Source organism: Corvus hawaiiensis, chromosome 12 (assembly GCF_020740725.1).
Source record: "Corvus hawaiiensis isolate bCorHaw1 chromosome 12, bCorHaw1.pri.cur, whole genome shotgun sequence".
In the NCBI taxonomy this organism is placed as follows: Eukaryota; Metazoa; Chordata; class Aves; order Passeriformes; family Corvidae; genus Corvus; species Corvus hawaiiensis.
The window spans coordinates 611956-633946 of record NC_063224.1 but is presented as its reverse complement, the minus strand read 5'-3'; the positions used below and the strand labels follow the sequence as shown (position 1 = coordinate 633946).

Genomic DNA, 21991 nt, shown 5'->3' with positions numbered 1-21991 from the left:
CAAAATAATTTGGGTTAAAAATAATCCCCCTTGATAAAGCTAAAAAACCCCCCCAACTGTCACCATCTCTGACAGCCAGACATCGGCGATTCTTGAATATGCAAATCAAGGTGAGGAGAAGCCTGAGAGCAGGAGCGACCGTGGCTGCTTTTGATGGCCCGGTGAATCAAACATCCCGACCCACGAAGATTCTGGATCCTGAGCTACCGAGGCTCAAACCTCGGCTCACTCCTCATGCTCAGTCTCTCTACCCGCCAATCTCACTGCTCAAGACTGTGTCTCCACCCTGTCCCCAGGCTGGGATTCCACAGGAGGAGAATATTCCTGCGGGATCTGTGTCGCGTGGTGGGCAGCACCCACCCTAAGGTTCTAATTCAGGCCCTTCACTGGGAGTGGTGCCAGGATACATTTTGCCTGTTCTCCTCTCCGAAGCCGTGGTGGTGCTGCTCCTCACCCACCTCTTCACAGATATTCTCAACCAGATTGCCAGATTTAGAGGGAACAATATTCCAGGGTATTTATTTGTTTCCTGAGTAGACGCTTGGGACACTGGCATCTCTTGATGATCTCTGTGTGCAGGAACAACTGAACAGCTTCCTCGGAGAAAAATCCACTGAGGACTGCTGAAAAGTGGGACATCCTTGTAGGTCAGAAAGTCCTTTAATCTGAAGTTGGTGATAGCAGTACTGCCTCCTCACTGATTCCATGCTCCAGCCTGCAGGACTGTTACTGGTCCCTGTTGATGACAGGACATTGGCTAGATGGATCATTAATTTAATTTATCTTCTTATAATCGCTTAACTAATGCGGAAATGGAATGTATATGGTTTGGTTACAATATTTTTCCAATACAACAGAAATCCATAAGGAATATCCCCTGATTACACCTTTGTAGTCACTGCCACGGTACCTGAACCAGAGGGGTTTGGCACTGAAAGGGCCAAAAAATCTCCTGACTCTTCCTTGCAGTCATGTCTTGAACTAGGTGCATGCTATGGCCTGGGACAGATCAAAACCTGTACATTTACCAAAATTCCGGTGTTTCTGTTATCCCAAATCCTGGTAACGTCTCTCTCTTCCTGGCTTTGTAATTTCTCTTGGGTTTTAAAGTAATTTCCAACAGTTCCATGGCAGAAGGCACCACTGGTAACCCAGGATTTCTTTGCCCTTGGTCAGATGACGGGTGCTCGTCCAGGGCTTTTGGGTGTGGGGAGGTGAGGCTATTGTGGGGTCACCAGGAGGTTCTGCTCAGGCTGGGAAGGGCAGCCCAGAGCTGGACCCAGGCAACAGCACCTGGCTGGCACAGGGGGCTGAGCCTGCAGACCTGGGGATTCATCCTGGGGGATTCATCCCAGGGGAAGCCCAGCTGCTTGGTGTCCTCGAGCCAGCTCTCCAGCTGCTATCAGACACTTCCATCACCTCCTGGGCTGTCAGTTTTCCAATAGAGCCAATATCCCCGGCCCCGGGCAATGGCTGGCAGCAAGAGGGGGGCATTGTCTCTTCCCTCCAGCAATGTGAGGACAGTGTTGGCTCACACTCTGTTAGCAGGCAGACACCGACCCCTGACCCCAGCACTGACCCTGACAATGACCGGCCGGTGGGTGGACACAAGGGGTTAAGGTGCACCAGTGCAGTTCCCAGCACAGGACTGGGCAGGGCTGTCCACCAGGCTGATGGGTGGGCAGCTCTCCCCATGCCCAGCGCTGGATGCGCCCATGTGGAAGCAAGGAGTCAGCTCCAGGCTGGGATGTGGAGGCACTGAGCAGAGTCCTGCTCTCAGCAGGGAGTTGTTGCACATTTTGGGATGCCCCTGTGGAAATCAGGAGTGTCCATCTGGGAGCTGGGTGCAGGATTTTGGCGGAGGATTACAACACGCTCCAGGTCTGGACTCAAACATGCTGAACAGCGCTGCGAGACGCTGGAGGGACGCTGGCCCATCATTTTTCTCTGGGACAAGGTGCTTATGTTGTGTCCACACCAGCCAGCCTGGACACTCCCTGTTGTGGGAACATCCCTGTTCCACGGTGGGCTTCACTCCGGGCAGGTGCAGACCCCCTGCCAAGGCACACCCCAGGGATGACCCCCCAGAAGTCTGAAAAGCCAATCAGCTGGAAAAGGTAACCCTGTTTCACCCAAGTTCCACCCAAACTGGGTTGTCTGACTCGAACTTCCAGTCACTTATCAGAGCTTTTCCTTGTTGAAGACTTAAAGGCCTCCCAGTCAATAAACACATTAGCTCACTAAACATGCGGATGCCTTTTCTTCTCTGGATTAACCCTTTGGGAGCTGGGGCTTCCATTGGATTTGTTAGGATATTGATCACAGCTCATGTTTGCCTTTCAAACTCTGTTTCTGCTTTGGAATTGACAGATAGTTCCAGTGCTGAAGCCAAGCAGCAAATTCAGTGCAGCCATACAGAGAAGGAGCTTTGGGAACTGCCCACATTGGGCTGCTCTGGGGCAGAGACCCCTTCTGGAGCCCCCCAGGGAACCACTCACCTCTCCAAGAGTGACTTGGTCTCATAGGGAACTGCTAATTAAGCAAATTCTGAAATGTTAAACAATGTCAGATGTATGTCTATTTTCAGTATTAGCAAAAATTGTATTAAATTAAAATACACTTTAGCCTGATTTAGCTCTTCGTCCCCAACTGAACATCACAGGGCCTTGCAGCAAATGTCTGTAACTGTGCATGGAATGGAAAAGGAGCCCAGCTGAGCCAGCCCCACTGCTCTGGGTAAGAACACATTAAAGGAGCTCTTAGAGAATGATTTAGAAGAAACTTTGCAAAATGGAAAGGTCATATTTTATGACCCTGCTGACCCAAATGGATGCAAAAATATCAGAATTAGTGACCTAGAAGAAAGCAGATCTGGCTTTTTAGCACGTGTGGTAACCTTATCCTCTCACTCCTGTGGAAGGTATCTTTTAACATCTCTCTGAAACAGCTATCAAGAATCTGTCTGTCCGTATATATTTCCTTTCCACGGGACTCCTGGTTTGATATATGCATGTTGCAGGATCCCCACTGCAACACACTCCCGGTTACCTGAGAATCTGGGGTAAAATGTCTCTGGTTTTGGTTGAGGCTCTTCCCTATCGCACCTCTCGTGTATGTCAGAGTCCTCTTTTACACACTTTCTTAAAAATGCAGCTGCACCTGTCTGGCTCAGAACTGGGCAAAGCAGGTGTCAAGTTCCCTTTAATGTGGACCATATTCTCAGGTTTTTGAGCTCCTGGTAAATCCTCTTCTCGTACAACTTCGCTGTTCCCGTGCAGATATTGCCTTCTCCTGCCACTCTAATAAGTTATATCGAGTCTACATGCTTTGGTTTTAGGGCTGTCTGTTAGACTTGCTAAGATCTTCTCTTTTTTCCATATAGTTGAGGATTTCATAGTTTTTCCTCTTTTTATACTTTTTTTGAAGAAGGATTTTTCAAAATTCTGCTGTGGACTGCATGTGAGCCGTGCCTTTCCCAGACTGCCATACTAAGATAATCCTCTCACTGTACAACATCTAACTTTATCCTCTTTCTAGGCATTAAATTTAATAACAAAACCCCCAAGAAAGTGGTATAAAAACTCGTCCAAACCTTTCCTTCAGGCTTGGTTGCCCTTATGGTTTCATTAGGCCCTCTTTCCTCACACAATCGCTCCCTTTCCATCCTTGGGCTGCTGGGTTTAGCAGCACCTCCCTGTGCACATCAGCTCGACTTCTCCAACCATCCTGAGGAGGAGGAACATCATCGTCTGATAAGGTGGAATCTTTCAGGCAAGGAATGCTGAAATACTATAAATGCTTTTAGAAAAATCATGGGGTGTCACCATGTAGTGCACAACTTGGAGCTCATGTGGCCCAAAAGGCAACTGTTATAAATCTCTCATTTGAGTGAAATATCTGTACTTTGTGAGTTTAACGTGCTGCCTTCTCTGTCGTGACATGTTGTACAGGGGTTCGTCCTAGATGGGATTTGGTTCTCAGGGTTACTCCTATGGTTCTTTTTAGCCTCTGTGTTTACTTTTTGATTTGTTGTCATTTAGGCAGCTGAGATTTCTCTTTGTCTTCAGAATTCATGTAATGGGTTTGCATCATTTTCTGCATTATGCACTGGGGAAATTACCAATTTGGCACACAGCCGCGCTGAAACAGCCACACTGAAACTTTCTTTTAAAAGCTCAGTTCACATGTGGAGCATATGATGTTATTTACCACCTGACCCACCTGGCAACATGCTCTGGAAATCCCTTAGCGCTTTGTCATGACTGTGACTGAAAACTGTGGCGTAATTCGAGAGGGAAAGGGTCTCTGTGTTTTAATACTCATGTCAGAGAAGAAGCTGATAAGAGTCACAATTTAAAGAAGTTTTTCTAAGGCTGTGAATAATTAACCTTCCAGTGCTGCCGCCGATTTGGGATGTCACACGCAGGAAGCGGCATCACTTCCCCGCTCCCACGCAGGGTGGCAGTTCCCAGCTCCTCTCGGGGGCACGTTGAGAGGATCCGTTCACGCTTCTCCATCACTGGCGTGGCATCAAGTCGGACGTGTCTCTGGTTTGCTGCCGCAGGAAGAGCCAGGCAGCGCACGGGGGTTGCTGACCTGGCTGCTCCAGGCGAGTCTGCGTGGCCGCCTGTCCTGCCCTCCCTGTGGCCACGGCCTGCGCCCCTTCATCGGGAAGCAGAGTCTTACTCCTGCGGAGAGTATTTGTTTAAGAGGATTTCCTTTCTCATGCAGGGACTGTAGTAGCCATGCCAATAAGGGTGGGAGCGATTATGAGAGATTGACTGCTGGAATATAATCCCTGTGTGCTGCTGGTTTGATCTGGGGAAGATTGCGTTTCAATGGTAGTGGCTCATCACACGCCAGAAGCGGCGTTCCACCCGTAAATAGGGCTCTAATGAGATCCGACAGCCCTGATTTCTCTGGTGATACAGTAAAACAACACGACCAGTGCTGATGGTTTGGGGTCCTGACCTTTAACAAGGACTCATGACACAGGGCAAACTGCCCAAGAGAGATGGAGGGGCAGGAGGCCAGGGGACAAGGTCGGTACATAATGAAGTGGTCAGCATTGGATTTCTGTCACTCACAGTGGTTAAGTACAACAGTGAGGGACTTCAGTAAGAGAAACTGTGAAAGAGCACATGCAGGAATCACAGAGAGCAGGGGGTCTGGGGAGGGTCAGTTACCTTCCGCTGCGAGCTCCAACAGTCCCAGTGACTTTGGTAATGAAGAGGGTGAGGGCAGGAATCATGCAAAGACAGCAAGAGAGCAGGGAGGGAGCACAGAAGATGAAAGCAAACAGAGAAGGAAATCCAAGGGGACTGGCAGTGCGTGCACTGCGATCTGGGGCCGAGACCCAGAGAGACGAATGAAGCACCTGCAGTGGCAGAACAGTCCAGACCAGAGGGGGCTGATGACGGAGCCCCTGGTTTGGCCAGCCAGCATTCCAGTGTCCCTGTCACGGCAGCATGGACACTCGTGAGCATGGCCCTGGCCCGGGACCTGCTTACACTGTCGGCCGTGGATCCCACAGCCATGGAGGAGCAGTGCCCAACCACGTGTGCCCCATCCCAGCTGCTTCCAGCCTCAGCCTGTTCTGGCGCCGGGAACTTCTTCGGGGCCGCAGGGGTGGCTCGTCTCCTTTTAGTTCCTTTCTGCTGCTAGATCTAAATTTAGTGGGACTATTAGCTAAGAAAACTAAAATACCCAAACCGTTTGGTATCAGACTGCCTGGGGTGAATGCAAAGAGCAAATAGTGAAATACAGAGGCAGCCGAGACCTGTTATGAAGGAGGCACTGGCATCTGATGGGGTCTGAATTTAACATCTGTTTCCTTTTCAAGGGTCCTCCTTCAGAGCTGAGTTTAATAGAAACGTTTCATTGCAATTTTGCTAATCTGTCCATCTAGGCTTCAAGTGACACAAATTAAGTGCATTCACCCAAAACACAGAAGAATTCTGTTACTAAGCAGTAACCTCAAAATTCAAGTGACCGGAAACCAAAGTGAGAATGGAAAATCTGAGCATGTTATTCATGTCCAGCATGGATGGGATGCTGGGTAGGATGCTAAAAGCAACTAAAATGGTACATGGTGAGTAGAAAAATACATTTTAAAGCCACTTTAGACACAGTAGCCCAAGTTAGGTTTATTTACATGAAGAAAAACATAATATATAGCTTTAACATTGCTGATCTCTTGGGAGGTGTTTGGACTGCAGGGCCCACAAAGGACAGAACCAGTAAATCTGATGTGTACAGGAGTCTCTTATACAGAGGAAAATAACCTTTAGTCTCAGCTGTAGGACTGTGAGAATGATTGCAGAGAGCGACCTGTGTTTGCATTGGCTATGGTCAATGCAAGGTTTGCTCTTTTGCCAGTTGTTCTTTATTTGGGTGTTTTACTGTTTTTTTTTCTACTGTAAATGCAACCATTGAAGCCCGGCAACCTGTGAGAGGGGTGAATTGCTTAATTCCAGAGCATTGTTTTAATTTGTCTTTGGATGAATTCTCATACACTTTCATGAGAAAATTGCCCATTAGAAGCATTCATTTAATTTAAGAACAGTTGGGAGAGGAAGGGTTGGGATGACAGATGGAGACTGTGGGTGTCTTATAAGAGAGAGCTGAGCTTTTTGTGTTTATCTTTTTGTGGCACATAGTTGCTGTTCTCTGCTGCTTCCATTTTTTTAATCTGCACTTTTTTGTGCAGTATTTCTTAGAAATCTCTCCTCTTTTGTACTGAAAGTCTAATAGATTTCATTAGTTCTTCCTGTACCATGTCAGCTTTAAAACATTCCAATATAACGGAGTGCAGAGAGGTAGCCTGGTAGGAACAGAGTAAAACAGGCTGGATTTCAGTCTAGTTTGGAATTGCACAGAATTTAGCAGCAAGGATAGTGGAATATTGAACTGATTTCTTCCCTTAATCCTCCCACTGACTGTCCAGCAATGGTACACACGGGCTGAAGGAGTTTTCTAGCTCTGCCAATGCCTTCACTGTGTAGTTGAAGGTTCACTGTCAGAAAGTGGCTTAAATCTCACAGTTAACCTTTATTTAAATTAGTCTAGAAGTAAATACAAGGCTTCAAAGCATTATCTTTAAAAGCATGTACATAACAGTTGTAGGATTTGTGGGTGTCAGTGTGACTGTCCATGTCAATGGCCCGGGTGGTCCAGCCTGCAACACCTACGTGACAACAAACCCGGGCATCAGTGTCAGGCAGGCACTGACAGCAGTGAGGACCTTGTTTTATAAACACCTGAATATCAGCATGTGCAAATAAAAATAACTGTGTGTCGAGTCCAGCTGCTGACAATATTTTAGTCATCTGGTCCCTGGGTTGTAGCTTACATCTCTTTTAATGGTCCTGAAGTTGTAATGACAAATAACCTGTAAGTTGTGGTGCCTTTGCCTTGGGACTGCCAGACCCCTGTATGAAACTGATAAAAATTTAAAAGTAAAATTAACTCCTGTTAAAGGAAGATGGAAAACAGTGCAATGTTTGTTCCATATACAACTTGCTTTGCTCTGCAATAGAAGCAGCAGCCTATAAATACGGGGCAGAAATTTCAAGCATTAGTCTCACTTGTTCTCACCACGTTACACATGAATTTATTTGCATCTCTATGTGCTGTCCCGAGGTTTGCATTGAACAAAACAGGTGATATGAGAAACAAAGTACATTTATTAGATTTTTGTTACCTTTCCATGAAGTTTTTCTTACTGTGACCCAGTTTTTCCCTTACCCTTCACAATTTCTGAATGATTGGATCATTTTCCACTCTCCATTCTAATGACAAAACCTCTTTTCCAAGGCTCTGTCATTGCTTCCTTTGATTGCCACAGCCACTTCTTTTTGCTGCTACACACACATTTCAGTCCATAAAAAATGCCCCTTAGGAGTTTTCTTAGTATTTGATTTGTCTTTTTTCTCTCTTCAGATCCCTTGTTCTTCCTCCATCCCTCCTTCCTAACAAGTGAAGCTTGTTCACCACCTCCAGCCCTTTCCCTGCATGTTTTAGGTTCATGTTCCCACAGTCTCTCCATCAGCTCCATCAGAGATGAACCTCTACGGGTACTTCTCTTATTCTTTTGATCTCATAAAAACATCTCCGTTCTTTCTTTCATCTGTATCATCTATATTGTTGTCCACCAACCGAGCTGCAGAGCTTCTGCTTTCTCCTCTCTGCAGCCTGCACTGGCCCTACACAGCTCAGCTTTCCTTTCCCTAAGCTGTAGCCTTCCGTGACAGTCCTTGAGCTGTGTCCATGCCTGCACCAGCAAGCCCAGTAAGGATCAGTGTGGTGTGAGCTCAGTTTGGTCACTGCTGGTGCTGGAAGGGCAGGAAGGGGCTCGTTTGCTCCGTGAGAAAGGGCAGCATCCCACTTCGCCCTGGGACGGTTGGTGCTGTGGCACATCTGCCTTTCCTCTTGCAGTCAGCAAGGAGACATCTCATCCCAGTTAGCCCCCTGGAAGCCCCGGCCTGCCCCTTCCTTGGTCAATGCTCCAGCTCCCCAGGACATGCTGACCGGCTTCCAGCTGCCTCTTCCTTCCTCAGAGCACCGCTGGCTCTGTTACAGACTCCTCTCTAGGAGGTTTTCTATCAGCTGCCTCAGCCCTGGAAGCCGTTATCCCATGACCCATTGTCTGCATGAGCAGACGGGAGACAGGGACATTCCTGCATCTGTCTTTTCCTGCTGCCCTGATTTATTACACTGTAAAATAATAAAACGTTAAAAAGGTTGAACCTGAACTGAAGCTATGACTATGACACTATTAATCAAACTGGTGGAGAATTACTTTATATTCGGTGCCTCAAGCACTGATCCAGTCCACTAAAAGTTGGCCTGAAACATTGTCCACAATCTTAGTATTGGGCCTGGGAAAAGCAGTCCTGCATTTCTCTGTTCTCCCATGGCGTGTGGGCCATGCAGGGCAGGCAGGCAGGGCTGGCTCATCAGGTTCTCCTGCTCCTCCGGCCATCACAGCATCTCTTATCTCAGCCGTCGATGCCACACTCACTTGATGTCTCAGTTCTGGAGCAGAGACATTCCAGCTGCTATCTGGGAAGGCTCTGGCCCCAAAAATATTTAGTTAGCAGCCATTCAGTTAAGTGGAATTGACTTTTTATCGGCTTTCCTCTGTACGTCTGCCACCAGCGAAGGCTGTTTCCTCCTTCCCTCTTCTCGGCCTGTCAGTCCACTCCGCATTCCTATCGGCAGCCGTTAGCTCTGATCAATACTAACCACTGTGTAACAGCTCATGCATGGCTGCCTTGGCTTGCATCGATCTGCCCCTTCCAACAGGTACCCGGCTATTTGAGGCAGCAACTTGAGATAAACACCTACTTTTACTTCAGGCTCATTCATTCTGGGGGGTTCCAGGGAGACCCAGTGCCCTTCTCTGGAGACTCACCAAGAGCAGACTTGCAACAACTTCTCTCCTGTCTGAGACAATCCATGACCCCACTGTGCTCCCCATCCCATCGCTTCTGACATCCAGCCTGTAAAAACGATGTCATACAAGCACTTCCAAAGCACCTAGCCTGGGAATGACACCTTGGACTGCTGAAGTTAGGAGAACTCAGTGGTTTTGCAATTAGGAACATGTGCGTTGATGAGACCCAGAGCTGGAGTGAGCAGCTGTGCACCAGGCATCTGCAACCGTCCTGCCACTGCTCCTCACTGGGGGACCCTCTTCTGTCCCAGCTGGGGATCTGGGGGCCGTGTCCCCATGTGCTCCAGCAGAATCCAGCATCCCTAACCTGGGCTGGCAACTGGGCATCAGTCCACAGATTCCATGGGGCTGGTCGGGCCAGGGGTACCTGTGGGAGGAGGTTTATTGTGCCAAGGGTACCGCAGAGAAACTGCTCAGATAGCAAACGCTCAGTGTCCTCCTCCAGCAGCACCCTCACACAGCAGAGGCTTTTGCTGAAGCATAAAGCACCTGGGTTTCAGGATGGCACCTTCAGGCCATCTGTTCTGGTCAGGTGCCATAAGAGAACAGGAGGTAATGGACTATGAACATTGACTGGCCACTAGCAGTGTGCCGGCAGTCCTACTTCTCCTTACTTGCTGCTGTCCCCAAATCTTCCAGCATTTAGGGAACTAGTCAGCATTTTGAAGGAGCCCTAGCAGCTGTCCCTGCACAGATGTGCTCCCCCGCCGGGCTCCTGCCCAGACGCCACTCCCAGCGCTGGGCTGTGGGCTGGGAGAGGGCAGAGGGGCACACGCAGACAAAGGTGCCTCTGCCAGAGATGCAGCCCCAGCTCCAATCTGGCAGGTAGATGCCCATGGATCAGATCTGTCCAGCCTGGAAAGCCTCTGAAAATGTTAGAGAGGCCTTTCCTGGTTGGTTTGTGTGTGTGCCATTACGGAAGGGCTGCAGGGCTGCCATGGCAGCTACAAACTTCCAGTGAAATGAGTGTTTATTATTATAGGTTTGATGCAGTTCCCAAAAGACCCTAATCAACAAGTAATAAGGCCTCGAGAGAGCAATTAGAAATCTGAACTTTAACTGTCTTATAACCAGAGTGCAGGAAGTGACTTCTGCTCCAATTTGGGGTTTGCCACCTGGCATGTGAACAAGGGGGAAATACCAAAAACCTGAAATACGGAATAACTGCAGACAAGTATTTGAATAATGAGGTACAAGATCCATTTCTGTGGCAAGTAAATGTGTGTGTAGCAAAAAGCATAATGGTATAGGGGGATTCATGCCCAAATATGCAGCCCCTCTATCACACCTAGGTGTTTTCAATGCTTCTTCCCAGCTTTAGACAAACACCAAGGGTGTTCAGTGCTTGTACATGTGCAGCATCTGCCCCCCCTTAAAGAAAAAAAATTACCCCAGTTTTCCCACTTATGAAATAACAATATCTGCCCGAAGGCAACACCAACCCTTGAGATGCAGGTTTGCTCAGAACTTGTTTTGAATACTTTGGATGGGCCACTTCAGACAGGAACTGCACATTGAGTAATCCTTGCCATAGAAAGTCACGTGGCTAATGGAAAACAAAAATTGCATAAGAGCCCATCTGCGTAGCACGGCTGAGTCGGGGAATGTTGGCCAAGAGGGCTCATGCTCTGCCAGCCTGCCAAAGCTGGGGGGCACTTGACTTCCCATGCAGCTGTGACAGCACCAGCACACATCCACAGCTGGGATAACCCTGGTCCTTCAAACTCAGGAGGGGTGTTACTTTCCTGATTTTTCTTCCTGAGGTGCCGAATGTTTGAAGGCCATGCTCTAGTTCCCTCGGGAAGTTACGCCAAGCCAGCAGGCAGTGGGAGCAGGTGTGAGGCTCAGCGTGGCACGGGGCAGTGACTTGGAGTCACCTGTAGGTGCACCCAACAGGTGCAGCCTGGTGAGGTGAGGTCCTGCCCTCTTTCAGGGGTGGGAGTGCTGAATGTGGAATGGGGCCACACACTTCCCACTCAGACTTCCAGCGGGGAGTGCTGGCAATGCCACGGTCCTGCCCCAAGCCCGGGATGCTGTGGCTGGGAGGAGGAAGGGCTGCATCCCTGCCAGCTGCCCGTAAGGACAGCACAGCAGGGCAGGCCCTGGAGCCTGAAGATCCAGGTGAATTTTAGATGTCCCAGCCTTAAAGAAATTTCAGGTCTCAAAACCTTCATTTGATGTATAACTGGAGCCAGCAGAGGGAGTGAAATGCAGGGACACTGTAGAGTCCCTGAAGAAAGGAGCTGCCAGGCTTTGATCCAGGTGCATCTGGTTCAATGACACATCTCAGACCCCAAAATGAGGGTGTACCAGATCGGCCCTGGGCCACAGGTGACACAGATATGGATTAACAGAGGCAGGTTATCACCTGTAGGAGTGAGGGGTTATCTCCTGCACCATTACCAATGGAAAAAATAGATGTTCTTGGGGCTAACATATGTTTCCAGTATGAAGAAACCAGAGGAACCTCAACCTCTCAATTAATTCCTGTTCCAAGGGGGTCTGAGTGCTGTCCCCATGAATAGGTTCAAATGCTTTATCTTCTGGCACTATTCATACAGTCCTGAGAGTGACCATATAAAGTCCTGAGGAGAAGCTTAAAACCAGCGATGCTGATACTGCACCTTCTTCTCTTACACCTCCAAAATATCCTGGTCTTGGCGTTATCCTAAGCACTAAATGTGACAGGCATATTCACAAACAGCTTCTCGCTGATTTCTAAGTTAACTCCTTTCTTCAAAAATAGCAATTTTGCAAAGGGATTACTTCTTCAGCATCCACTTAGGATTTTTTTTAGACTCATCTTTTAATGTGCCTTCGAAGACAGAGATAGTTTCCCCTTTTGATGGAGCATTGGCCATCTTCATTCACCATTTGATTGGAAGAGATAAGACATGATCTTTACTAAACTCTTTAGTAACGTGTGAGCTTCCTTCCAGCTGCCTCTGAAGGAGAACTTCGAAAAGTGTTTTAATCTGTGTGTTTATACACCAAAGAAACACTTCTTTTAGCAAAATGCAAAATTGTAACAAGTTGGTAGCTTTAATAATTACACTGAATACTGGGAAATTAGCTTAAAATAAGTTTTTCCTCCTTGAAATGAGATTGTGTTTGTGCCTGGACCAAGCAACTCGGCACCAGTCTTGAACTTGTTAAAGATGGAAATCAGAATAACCACTGCAATACTGAAAAGGTAAAATGAGAACAGAATGGCAATTGGCCAGTGTTTATGAATCAGAGAAAATGATCATGAAATCATATGAATAACCACCAAAAGGTAAATAAATTACCCAGCCTACTACTTATTTTCATGTGCAGCTTGACACAAAAGCTGAAGCCATGAATGATTTATACCTGTTTCAACAATAATACTCATTTTCCTGAAAGATGGTCAGCACTCAGGCTGCTGTGGGCACCGTGCCAGTCATTGAAAGGTTAATGTCTCAGCAGCAATACATTAAATTATGAATTATACCAGTCCCAAAATGGAAGGTTATTAGCTTGGTATGTTTAATTAGCCCAGCTCGAACTTTGCCATCTGCCAGCAGTGCCCATCACTAATGCACAGCCACGTGGGATAGGAGGGGTGGGAATAAGATGCCAGAAGCAGCAGAATTCCCCTCCCGGCCAGCCCAACTCACCTGCGGAGCTCTGCAGTCCTCAGCAGGGCCCAGGGCCACTGGCACACCCGGAGCTGCCGGAACACCCTGGCTGTCCCCAGCCTTTGGGACAGTCACCTGCCAGGACATTTCACTGCTGTAACTGCTCAGGACAGCTGTGTCCTGGTTACACCCCAGACCTCCCCAGGAGAGGAGAGGGCAGACAGGTGTGGGCCCAAGACGTACCTGAGCGCCAGGTGTGCCTGAAGTAGAGCCCTTTCCTAGGGACTGTCCGGAGCGGCAGCGCCGGGGCCTGGCAGCGCTGCCGGGAGCTGCGGGGACAGCGGTGGCCGTGGGCCAGCGCTCGGGGATGTGGGAAGCAACAGCCTGCCGTGGTTTTATTTGCACAGCATCTCCTGCCAATAACTGCACAAGGCTACAATATTTAGCTTTTCAATAAATATTTAAATTTTGCTTCTTTGCTTATTTATTTTTTTAAAAGAACAAACAGTAAATTCTGTTGGTTTTTTTATTAGTTAAGATTATGTGATGCTTTGGAAACATGATGCACTAAGTATTGAAATAATTTGATTACTCCCCATGACTTTGAGGGTGCTCTTGGGGAGCCTGTGTGCTAAAACTTGGGTTGGAACTGTGTTCTGGAAGATGTGGGGCAAGACCTGAACTTGTAAGAAGCCAAACAAAACCTTAATTTTAATTCTTATTTTTGTAGGTAGGATAACCTTGCCAAAGAGGAACGGAATTTGGACAGACTTAACATCCAGCCTGTGCAGCTTCCATGAGCCGGACACTAAAATGAAGAGAGAATTTATTCATTCCCATCTTGACACAACCCACCAGAATTAAAAGACATTTTAACCTACAAGGGAGATTGGGTCAAACACTTCCCAACCTGCCTACACAGAGAAGGCCATTCAGTTCCTCTGGCTACCAAGTCTCCACATTTCTGTGTTGGATGTGAAGAGTAAAGAGAGTCTGGCAGGAGTCAGGAGGCATCCAAGTCAGTGTAAGAGACAGCACCAGGTAGAGGCTCGATTCCTTTTTCCTAATATTCTTGCACTATGCAGTATATACATTATTTCTTCTCCTCCTCTTGAGCTTTTGTTGATTTCCTCTTCTCCACATCAGTGGAGCCTTTGTACTTGTACTTCTGGAGCAGGTGGCATGGTTGTAGTTGTCGGAGCAGTATGTATTAGAGTGAAACCTACAGACAGAAATAGAAAGTAAATGGAAGATGAATTGATCAGAGGAAAGGCAGAGGATGGAGGGGATAAAGTAAAGGCGAGGAGAGAGACAAGTAATACTTTGCCTGTGTGCTATGGTAATTTATTATTTTTATATGGTGCCCGGGGTGTACAGTATCTGTTTTACTGAACAAATGGAAGAGTTCTCAGCCCCAAACAGCCAACATATTCATTTATTGTGTGACAGCCTGACAAAATGAGCAGCCAGGACAGTGTGACGAGGAATAATTTAGTGCTTGTAGAGCATGAGTAACTTTACTGTTGGTACCCTCAGTTGTGTATGACATCCGATGGATGTCTCTTGTGTTTGTAATGACTTACTGTACAGGAAAAATTTCCCTTTCAGGGGAAATCTGAGTGAGGGGTGTCTTAGGGCATGGGACAAGGTTCTGTTTGGAGGAGCAAAAAGGCTGCCAGGTCAGTACACTGGGAGGGGTGAGGACCTGACCCCCAGCCTGGCACTGGGGGAGCACCACAAACCCTGGACCGGGGTGTGTGGGGACGCGCACAGGGAAGCCAGATGGGGGGGAAATGAAGGCAAGGACTCGGGAGGGAAAGCTCGAGTGTTTGCTCTGAGCCATCTCAAGCTGCAGTTTTTAAGGAGCCATCCAGCTGGGACAGCAAGGAGATGACCTGAACCAACACGCTCCAATGGGAGAGGTTCCAGTGCAAACCTGCCGTGACCGCGGCACCAGGGGAGCAATAGCTGAGTTGTTTTCCAACACAGTTATTGCCACTTAAATTGCAGTTTTATTCCAAAAGCAAATTCCAAAGTTTTATGTCCATAAAGGTTTAGACATAAACAAGAAAGAAGTCAGGAAAGTGGTATGTACTGTGTAAACAGTCTCACTTTATAATTAATGCTGGAGATCAGGCAGGAGGAATGGCTGTGCATGTGTGGTCATTCAGATTTACTGTTGCTCTGATTAAAACCTAGTTAGGCAATAATTTTATGCCCAGGTAGGGGCAGGAGGAGAGCAGGATGCCCCCAAGCAACCCATAAATAGTGTGGTGAAGACAAAGCGTTTATTACTTAGCTTCACTAAGGCTCCGTAAGTGCTCTCCCAAGGTACGTATACTCATACCCCAGATGCCAATTCTGCAAATTAGCATTATTTCTCAAATTCCTGTGTAAATAGAAGTCATTTAAATACTTGATTTCTTCAGACAGAATCACCTATGGAAATGTCAGTCTCTTTTTCTCCCTTTTGTGGGGTGAGCAGAGGTTTTCACTGCCTGGGTTTTCATTTCTCTTGGAATACTTTTACTGATGACAAAACCTGGGATTCGTACAGGACCCAATCTGCAGGATTCTGTCCCATCTCAGTGCCTTATGCTGGTGTAAAAGCAACTCTAGGGCGTAAACTTTACCATTTATGACTGAAATGTGTTATTTTGAATCTTCTATTTAGAAGTTTAAATTACTATGCCAAAAGTGGTTTCATAGCTAAGACACACAGGGCATTACAGGGATTTGAGATTCTGTCACAGTAGCGTTGGGATGTTCCTTTTTTGTAATTAGAGGAGCCACCAGTGAGTTCAGCTCAGGCTTTGCTGATGGACTGTTCTTTTGTCATTGGGCATCCTGCCACTGGTAACTTGTTCAAATTTTAGAAACTTTCACAATTCTTTTAATCCATTTTTGTATGGGATTCCATATAGAAGCAGTTACCTTAGTTAACAGGGTAACAGTAAAACAGGGACTCATAAAATCATTTTTACATGATGAAACAGTTTTCCGAGATATAACATATTAAAAGGCAAATATTTCAGGATTTTCCCAGGCTAAAAACAAGTATTTCATTTTAGGGATGCCTATCTCTCCTGTTCAGGGCAATAAAGAGTCACATTTAATACTGAATTTTGCAGGACATTGGACTTGAACATCCTTACAGTAGACAAATTGCCACTGACCAGGAGGCCAGTGCAAGGAGGTGCTGTGTTTGCTGGGAGGGAGGAGAGCACTTTTCTAGCAATTAGTTTCTTTTTTAATCATAATTGTTTGTACCTGCTGATGTTTTGAATTGTAAGAGTTAATTCCAGAGAAACAGGGAAGGAAGACAAGGGCAGGTGAGCTTGATCAGTGGGGCACCATGAAAGGACATGGTTTCATGGTACTCTGGAAACGCACCAGGAGGAATTCCACCAACATCCCATCTCATGTGCTCTGGTCTGTCGGAGTCGGTATTGTACCCATTGTACAGGCTGGGAAAATACAGCAAAAAGTGGGGGAAGTGAGCTCTGAAGTGCATTTCTGGGCACTTCCAGCATACCCTGTGTCCCGTCTGGTCCTTCATTGCAGACAGTGAGTCTGTGGCAGAGCTGGGAATAGAATCCGAGCCCTTGTTCCAACTCCCAGATCCTCAAGAGTATTTTTAGGCACTTAATACCATTAATTTTATACTCTTTTTGGCCAAGGATCTTAGAAACAAGATCATGCTTCCTCCTGAAATAATTTTTTAAATCCTACTTGTGTGCTCTTGGACAACTTTTTTTCAGGGATTGTGTACAGTTTTGTGCTATTTAGGAACAAATGGGCTTAAAAATTAGTTTTGGGAAGAGTTCTGCATGGACTGTGCTTTTGTGCAGCCTTGAAGTGTGAGTAAGGATGGGGAGGAGATGGTGCAGAATCTTTGTGTTCTGCAGGGCAAACGGTATCCGTCCGTGAGGGGCTTTGGCAGAGGGCAGTGGCGGCTCCGGCAGCTCATGTTGGCATGCTAAAGCTGACTGAAAAGGTGGAGAAAAAGTTCTACATCTACAGATTTCTACACACAATCATCTTTTTCATTGTGCTGACTCAGCAAACCCCTTTAAGCCCTGCTCCCGCATCCTATTATTAATTGATTTCCTATAAGCTCATTATTTAGTTCACCTGAGTTCCTCACAGGGTGCACAGCTGCAGACAGCGGAACAGCTCCTGTCACAAAGCGCCAGCACATCGAAAAGGCCAGGCCAGGCAAAGGGGAGGTTGAGACTGGACATTCAGAAAGTGCTGGACAAAGCTCTCAGGCATGTGGTGGGATTCTTGGGTCTGTCCTGTGCAGGGCCTGTAGTTGCACTCGATATTCCTTGTAAGTTTCTTCCAGATCAGGATATTCTATGATTTAGTGATTAGGAAAAATTTCTTCACTGAATGGGCTGTCCAGCCCTTGCACAGGCTGCCCAGTGGTGGAATCATCATTCTTGGAGGGGATTTAAAAGCTGTGTGGATATGGCACTTGGGGACATGGGCTAGTGGTGTCCTTGGCAGTGTTGGGGGAGCTCAGTGGTCTTAGAGGGTTTTTCAACCCAAATGACTGACTCTACAACAGGGTGGGAGAGCAGCTTCCCACGGTGCAGCCGCTCATCAGGGAAGCAGATGAGCAGAGTGCGTTTCAGTGGCTGCCCTGTCGCTACTGCACGAAGGGAGGGTCTCAAGGGGTGCTTTAGGGACTGGTCATAGGGCACACGACCGTCGGGACAGGGACAGAGCCTGTGTAGAAGAGGTTCAACTGCCCCAGGGCAGGCGTGGCAGGAAGGGCTCTCCGTGGTGGTGCTGCTGCACCGGGTGCTGCGCCAGGTGTCGAGAAGTCCTCTCCTGTGCTCCATCCTCTCCCTCACTCGGTCCAGCTCGGGTGGTAAACGTGCTTATTGCAGCGCTAATGTCCTGCAAGTGGGATCCCACCTCCAGGTATATTAGAGTAATGAGTTCACACCTAACTAATGGAGACTTAATAGAGTTACTAATAGGTTGCCTTTTCCCCCCACGGTTTATGACCCCGCGGCCGGGGCTGTCAGGGGAGGGAGAGGCGAGAGGCAGTGTCAGCCCCGGCTCGGCCCCCGGCCTGCGCCTGGCCCGGCAGCGTTTCCAGGGACATCGTCTCTCCACCTTTCTGCAAGGAAAAATAAACAGTTTGAGGCTCCTGTGTCTTTATTAAACATTTCCTTTAAGCTGCATACTTTGGCTCCCTGCCCAAATGCACCAAGAAAGCATCCACAGAGCAGCTCCGCCGCGGGCTGCTGGAGCGAGCAACCCCCGGCGGGGTGAGCACCTGCGTCGCTGGCTGTGGCCCACGGTGTCCGCGGGCCCCCGGGCCTGCCGGAGAGGCCGATGTGACGGGCCGGGCCGGAGCGGGCCGGGCGCAGCCCGGGGGCAGAGGGTGACGGCGGCGAGGAGCGGCAGCATGGTGGCCCCCGGCCAGCACGCGGCTGCGACGTGGCAGCCAGGTGGGTGGGCAGGCGGCAGCGCCGGGGCACCACGTGTGCCAGGGCCACGGGCGAGGGGCCGGTGCCAGGGGCTGCGGGCGGAGCGGCCGCGGGGCTGAGCCGGGGGGCCGGGGGCCGCTCCCGCCGTGGGCACGGGGTGAAGGCGGGCGGCGGGGCCGCGGCGGGAGGGAGGGAGAGAGGGAGGGAGGAGGGGGCGCGGCGGTGATGTCAGCGCGGCCTCCGGCCGGCGCTGCCAGGTAAACAGCCGGGAACAGCCGCGAACAGCCGGGAACCGCCAGGGAAGGCGGCGGCGGGCTGGGCCGGGCCGGACGAGCCGCCCGTAACCCCTTCGCGCCCGCGCCGCTGCCCCGGGCCCGGCGGCAGAGCCGGGGGTCGCCCGTGCCACCGGGGGGGCTCCCGGCGTGGGCAGCGCCCGGGGGGGGACCGGGGATGCGATCCGGCCCAGGGACCCCACCGCTGCCCAGGCTGGGACAGGGGCCAGAGCCGGGCGCTGGTGACCGGCGCGGCTCACGCAGCATCCCCGGCAGCCGAGCCCCACAGCTCAGGTACAGGCAGCTCCGCAGCGGCTAAGAATAGCCTTAGTTTGCTGTTGCCTCATTAACCAGAAATGTGCCTTCTCTGCGACGCCTTCGGAGCAGCCCAGCAGTTTAATTAGTAACTACGATAAAAGCTACCAGTGCTGTTTGGAGACAGGGTTTCTAAATCCCTGTCATCCCGGACAACGTGTGGATGGAACCATCGTGGAGTTGGAGCCTTCAGTCCCCTCCGCCAGCATCCATCTCGGCAGAAGGGATGCACAGCTCCATGCGGGCTCTGCCTGGGAATGGGCATGGATCTGAATCTCAGGCAGGACAGGGTATTTTTTTTCAGACATTGTCCAGTGAATACTGTGCATCATCTGTATGTGTGTCCTGTCCAGAGTGGCAGAGAGGAACTGGAAGGTAGGGAGTGAGGAAAACCCCCAGAGAGCCACTGCTGATGGCCAGGTGCCTGCTTCTCCCTGCTCAGCACTCTGCTTTCCCCCTAGAAAACAAAGCTGCCGTCATACGAGTGCCCATAAAACACGAGGCATCCTGAGTGCAGAGATTAGTGGTAATTTTACAAGGACTCAAATAACGTCGGTCTGCAGGGTGCAGCACTGCCTTGAAAGGGAACAGCAGGCATTTCCCCTGGAAGCAAGTTTCCTCTTTAGAGCAGTTTACGGCCGAGGTGCAGTGTCACATTGTGGCACAAATACGCTGACAGCCTTTGGTTTGGAAGATGAACATTTGATACCTCTTTCTGCTGCCAAAATGCGCTGCCCAGACCCAACTCCCAGCACGGTTATTTTTTGAAGCATTATGTAATTGGATTGCATGGTCAGTAGTGCTTCCTTAACAAGCCTTTCAGCAAACCCTCTGCCTGCTGCAGCCAATCCTCAACCCTTACATACACACTTACTCACGCAGGCTCAGTCTGGAGTAAACTCGCTGCTAAATACAGTTAGAAAACAGACGAAACCAGGCTGGGAATAGATCATCTGCTTCCCTGCGCTACGTGAGCCATGGTGTGGCCAAGCCCTGGGTGCTGCTGGTATGAAAACGGGGTCATGCTGACAAATCCCAGCTGAGGGGTGACCGCTGCCTCCTCTGCTGTGCCTCTCCCTAACAGGATAAAAAAATCTGTTTTTTGGAGCACGGATAGGAAACTGAACCCAGTGTCCTTGTCTGCTCTCGCCCTACCATGACTGCCCTGAGCTTTGGGGACCAGCTTTGGGAAACCTCTCCACAGGCGCTCAGGCCCAGAGCGACAGGGCCTTTATCCCAGGTTTTGGTGAAAGCTGAGGGGCTGAATTAGGAACCGAGGCTCCGCTCAGCTCCCCGGCCTGTCCGGGCACCGTTCCTGCAGCGTGGCCTGCGGGGCCTGGCCGGCTCGGCCCTTTGCCGTGTTTTCCAGGAGCGTCCCTCTCCTCTGGCCGCTGTCGGCCCACGGGTTATGGCTCTGCTGACTCACGGCTTCCTGTTTGTGATTGCTGACGGGTGGCAGCAATTGCAGAAGCAATAAGAGATATTAAAAAGCGTGAACTTCCACTGGGACCAGGAGATACAATTAGGGCTGTGCCAAGAAATACACTGCAGCGAGCTGCGGAGCCCTGCAGCCCCCCGTTCCCTTGCTGCAGGAAGTAGGAAAATGAACATCACTGGCCTTTTATCATCTCTGAACCCAAATAAAAATTGCATTTGACTTCTGAAGCTCACTCTGGCTCTTTTCCATGCTCCTCGTCAAAGCCTTTGATCCAGCCTTCCTGTCTGGGTCTCCTCTACCTGCTGCTGAGATGTAGGGATCCGTGTTCTGTGCTTTCACCTGACTGATTCTCCACGAAAAGCCTGCATGAGGCTGTGTAAAGAGGCTGCTTTAGAAGGCATGCACAATGTAATACTATTTCCATTCTTTTTTTATGGGAAATATCTCTGGGGAGAAGCATGAAAGTATATGGAGAAGGTGCTCTTTGATCATTAAGGTCTAAATGCAGCATCCAAACTGCATGTCTGTTTCTTCATATTATGCTGAAATTCATCTTGAAGTGCTACTCCTGGGTGGGCATTTTCCTGTTTTTTCTTCCTTGGCTTAAGCATTTGGAAGCATTGCCACCAGTTTCATCTCCAGCCCTGGTGAGGATTGTCCCTAAAATTATTTCGCCACCCTATTGTTACTGTATATATCAGTCTTTCAATGTGTGTTTTAATTCCATTTTTAGCCTGATTGTCAGAATGTATGTTCTGGTTATTCAGCTGAGGACAAGAGGTGGAGGATGGTGTTCTATGAACTGTGTGTCACTGGAGGACAGAACATATGCTGAGGCTGATCTTTGATGGATTGAAGCTACAGTAGTTTGCAGCTAAGAAAAAAAAAACACTTCACTTTTGTGTGAGCATTAAACTGATTTTTAATTTTTTTTTTAACCCTGTGACAGACATAGGGCCGAGAACTGGTACAGAGAACAGACATTAGGGGAAGAAAAAAATCCACCCCAAAACCTCAGTTATTTCAACACATACCAAAAGTGGATTGACAGTGGATGAAGAGGAGGAGGAGGCAATAGTGAACACACAACACAGTTCAAGCTGGCAAGGAGCCCTTTCTTGAAGAATGTAAGTTTAACCTTTAGCATTCAAGTGTCTGGGCTTAAGTGTCATTATGAGCAATACTTTCCTCCAGCACAGCCTCTCCTGCTTGGAGGAGGGTTCTGTGCAACCTCATCCATTTTCCCCTTTCCTGCGTATAAAAATGTGTGTTTCTGGTTGCATATGCTCTGCCAAGGGAGAGCATCTTGGCACAGTGCAGGTGGCCCTGGATGGGTCCGGGCGAGGGTCTGCCTGGCCAAGGGGGCTGTGGAGACTCTTCCACGGCTCTGGACTGACGGAGTGAGTGCTTTGGGGTTTACTGGTTGAATTTAGGCTGAAGGTTTTGTGCCTTGAACTCAC

At 48.9% G+C, this 21991-nt stretch overlaps 1 protein-coding gene and 1 long non-coding RNA gene across 4 annotated transcripts in view; one reads left to right on the top strand and one right to left on the bottom strand.

The window, feature by feature from the left end:
• ZFHX3 (zinc finger homeobox 3) overlaps nt 1–21991 on the top strand; it is a 396997-nt gene that overhangs the window by 243770 nt on the left and 131236 nt on the right. Inside the window, exons 4-5 of one of the 3 annotated variants that reach the window (XM_048316337.1) lie at nt 13790–14100; nt 21481–21658. The gene's annotated coding sequence lies outside the window, so the exon portion shown is untranslated. Of the gene's footprint in view, nt 1–13789; nt 14101–18297; nt 18528–21480; nt 21659–21991 lie in introns of those variants that run through there. The other 2 variants (XM_048316340.1, XM_048316338.1) reach the window with 2 other exon arrangements.
• On the bottom strand, nt 12265–13386 carry LOC125331929. The gene is made up of 3 exons (XR_007206276.1): nt 13303–13386; nt 13099–13194; nt 12265–12634 (listed from the first exon to the last, which is right to left on the bottom strand). It is a non-coding gene; the product is annotated as an uncharacterized LOC125331929 (long non-coding RNA).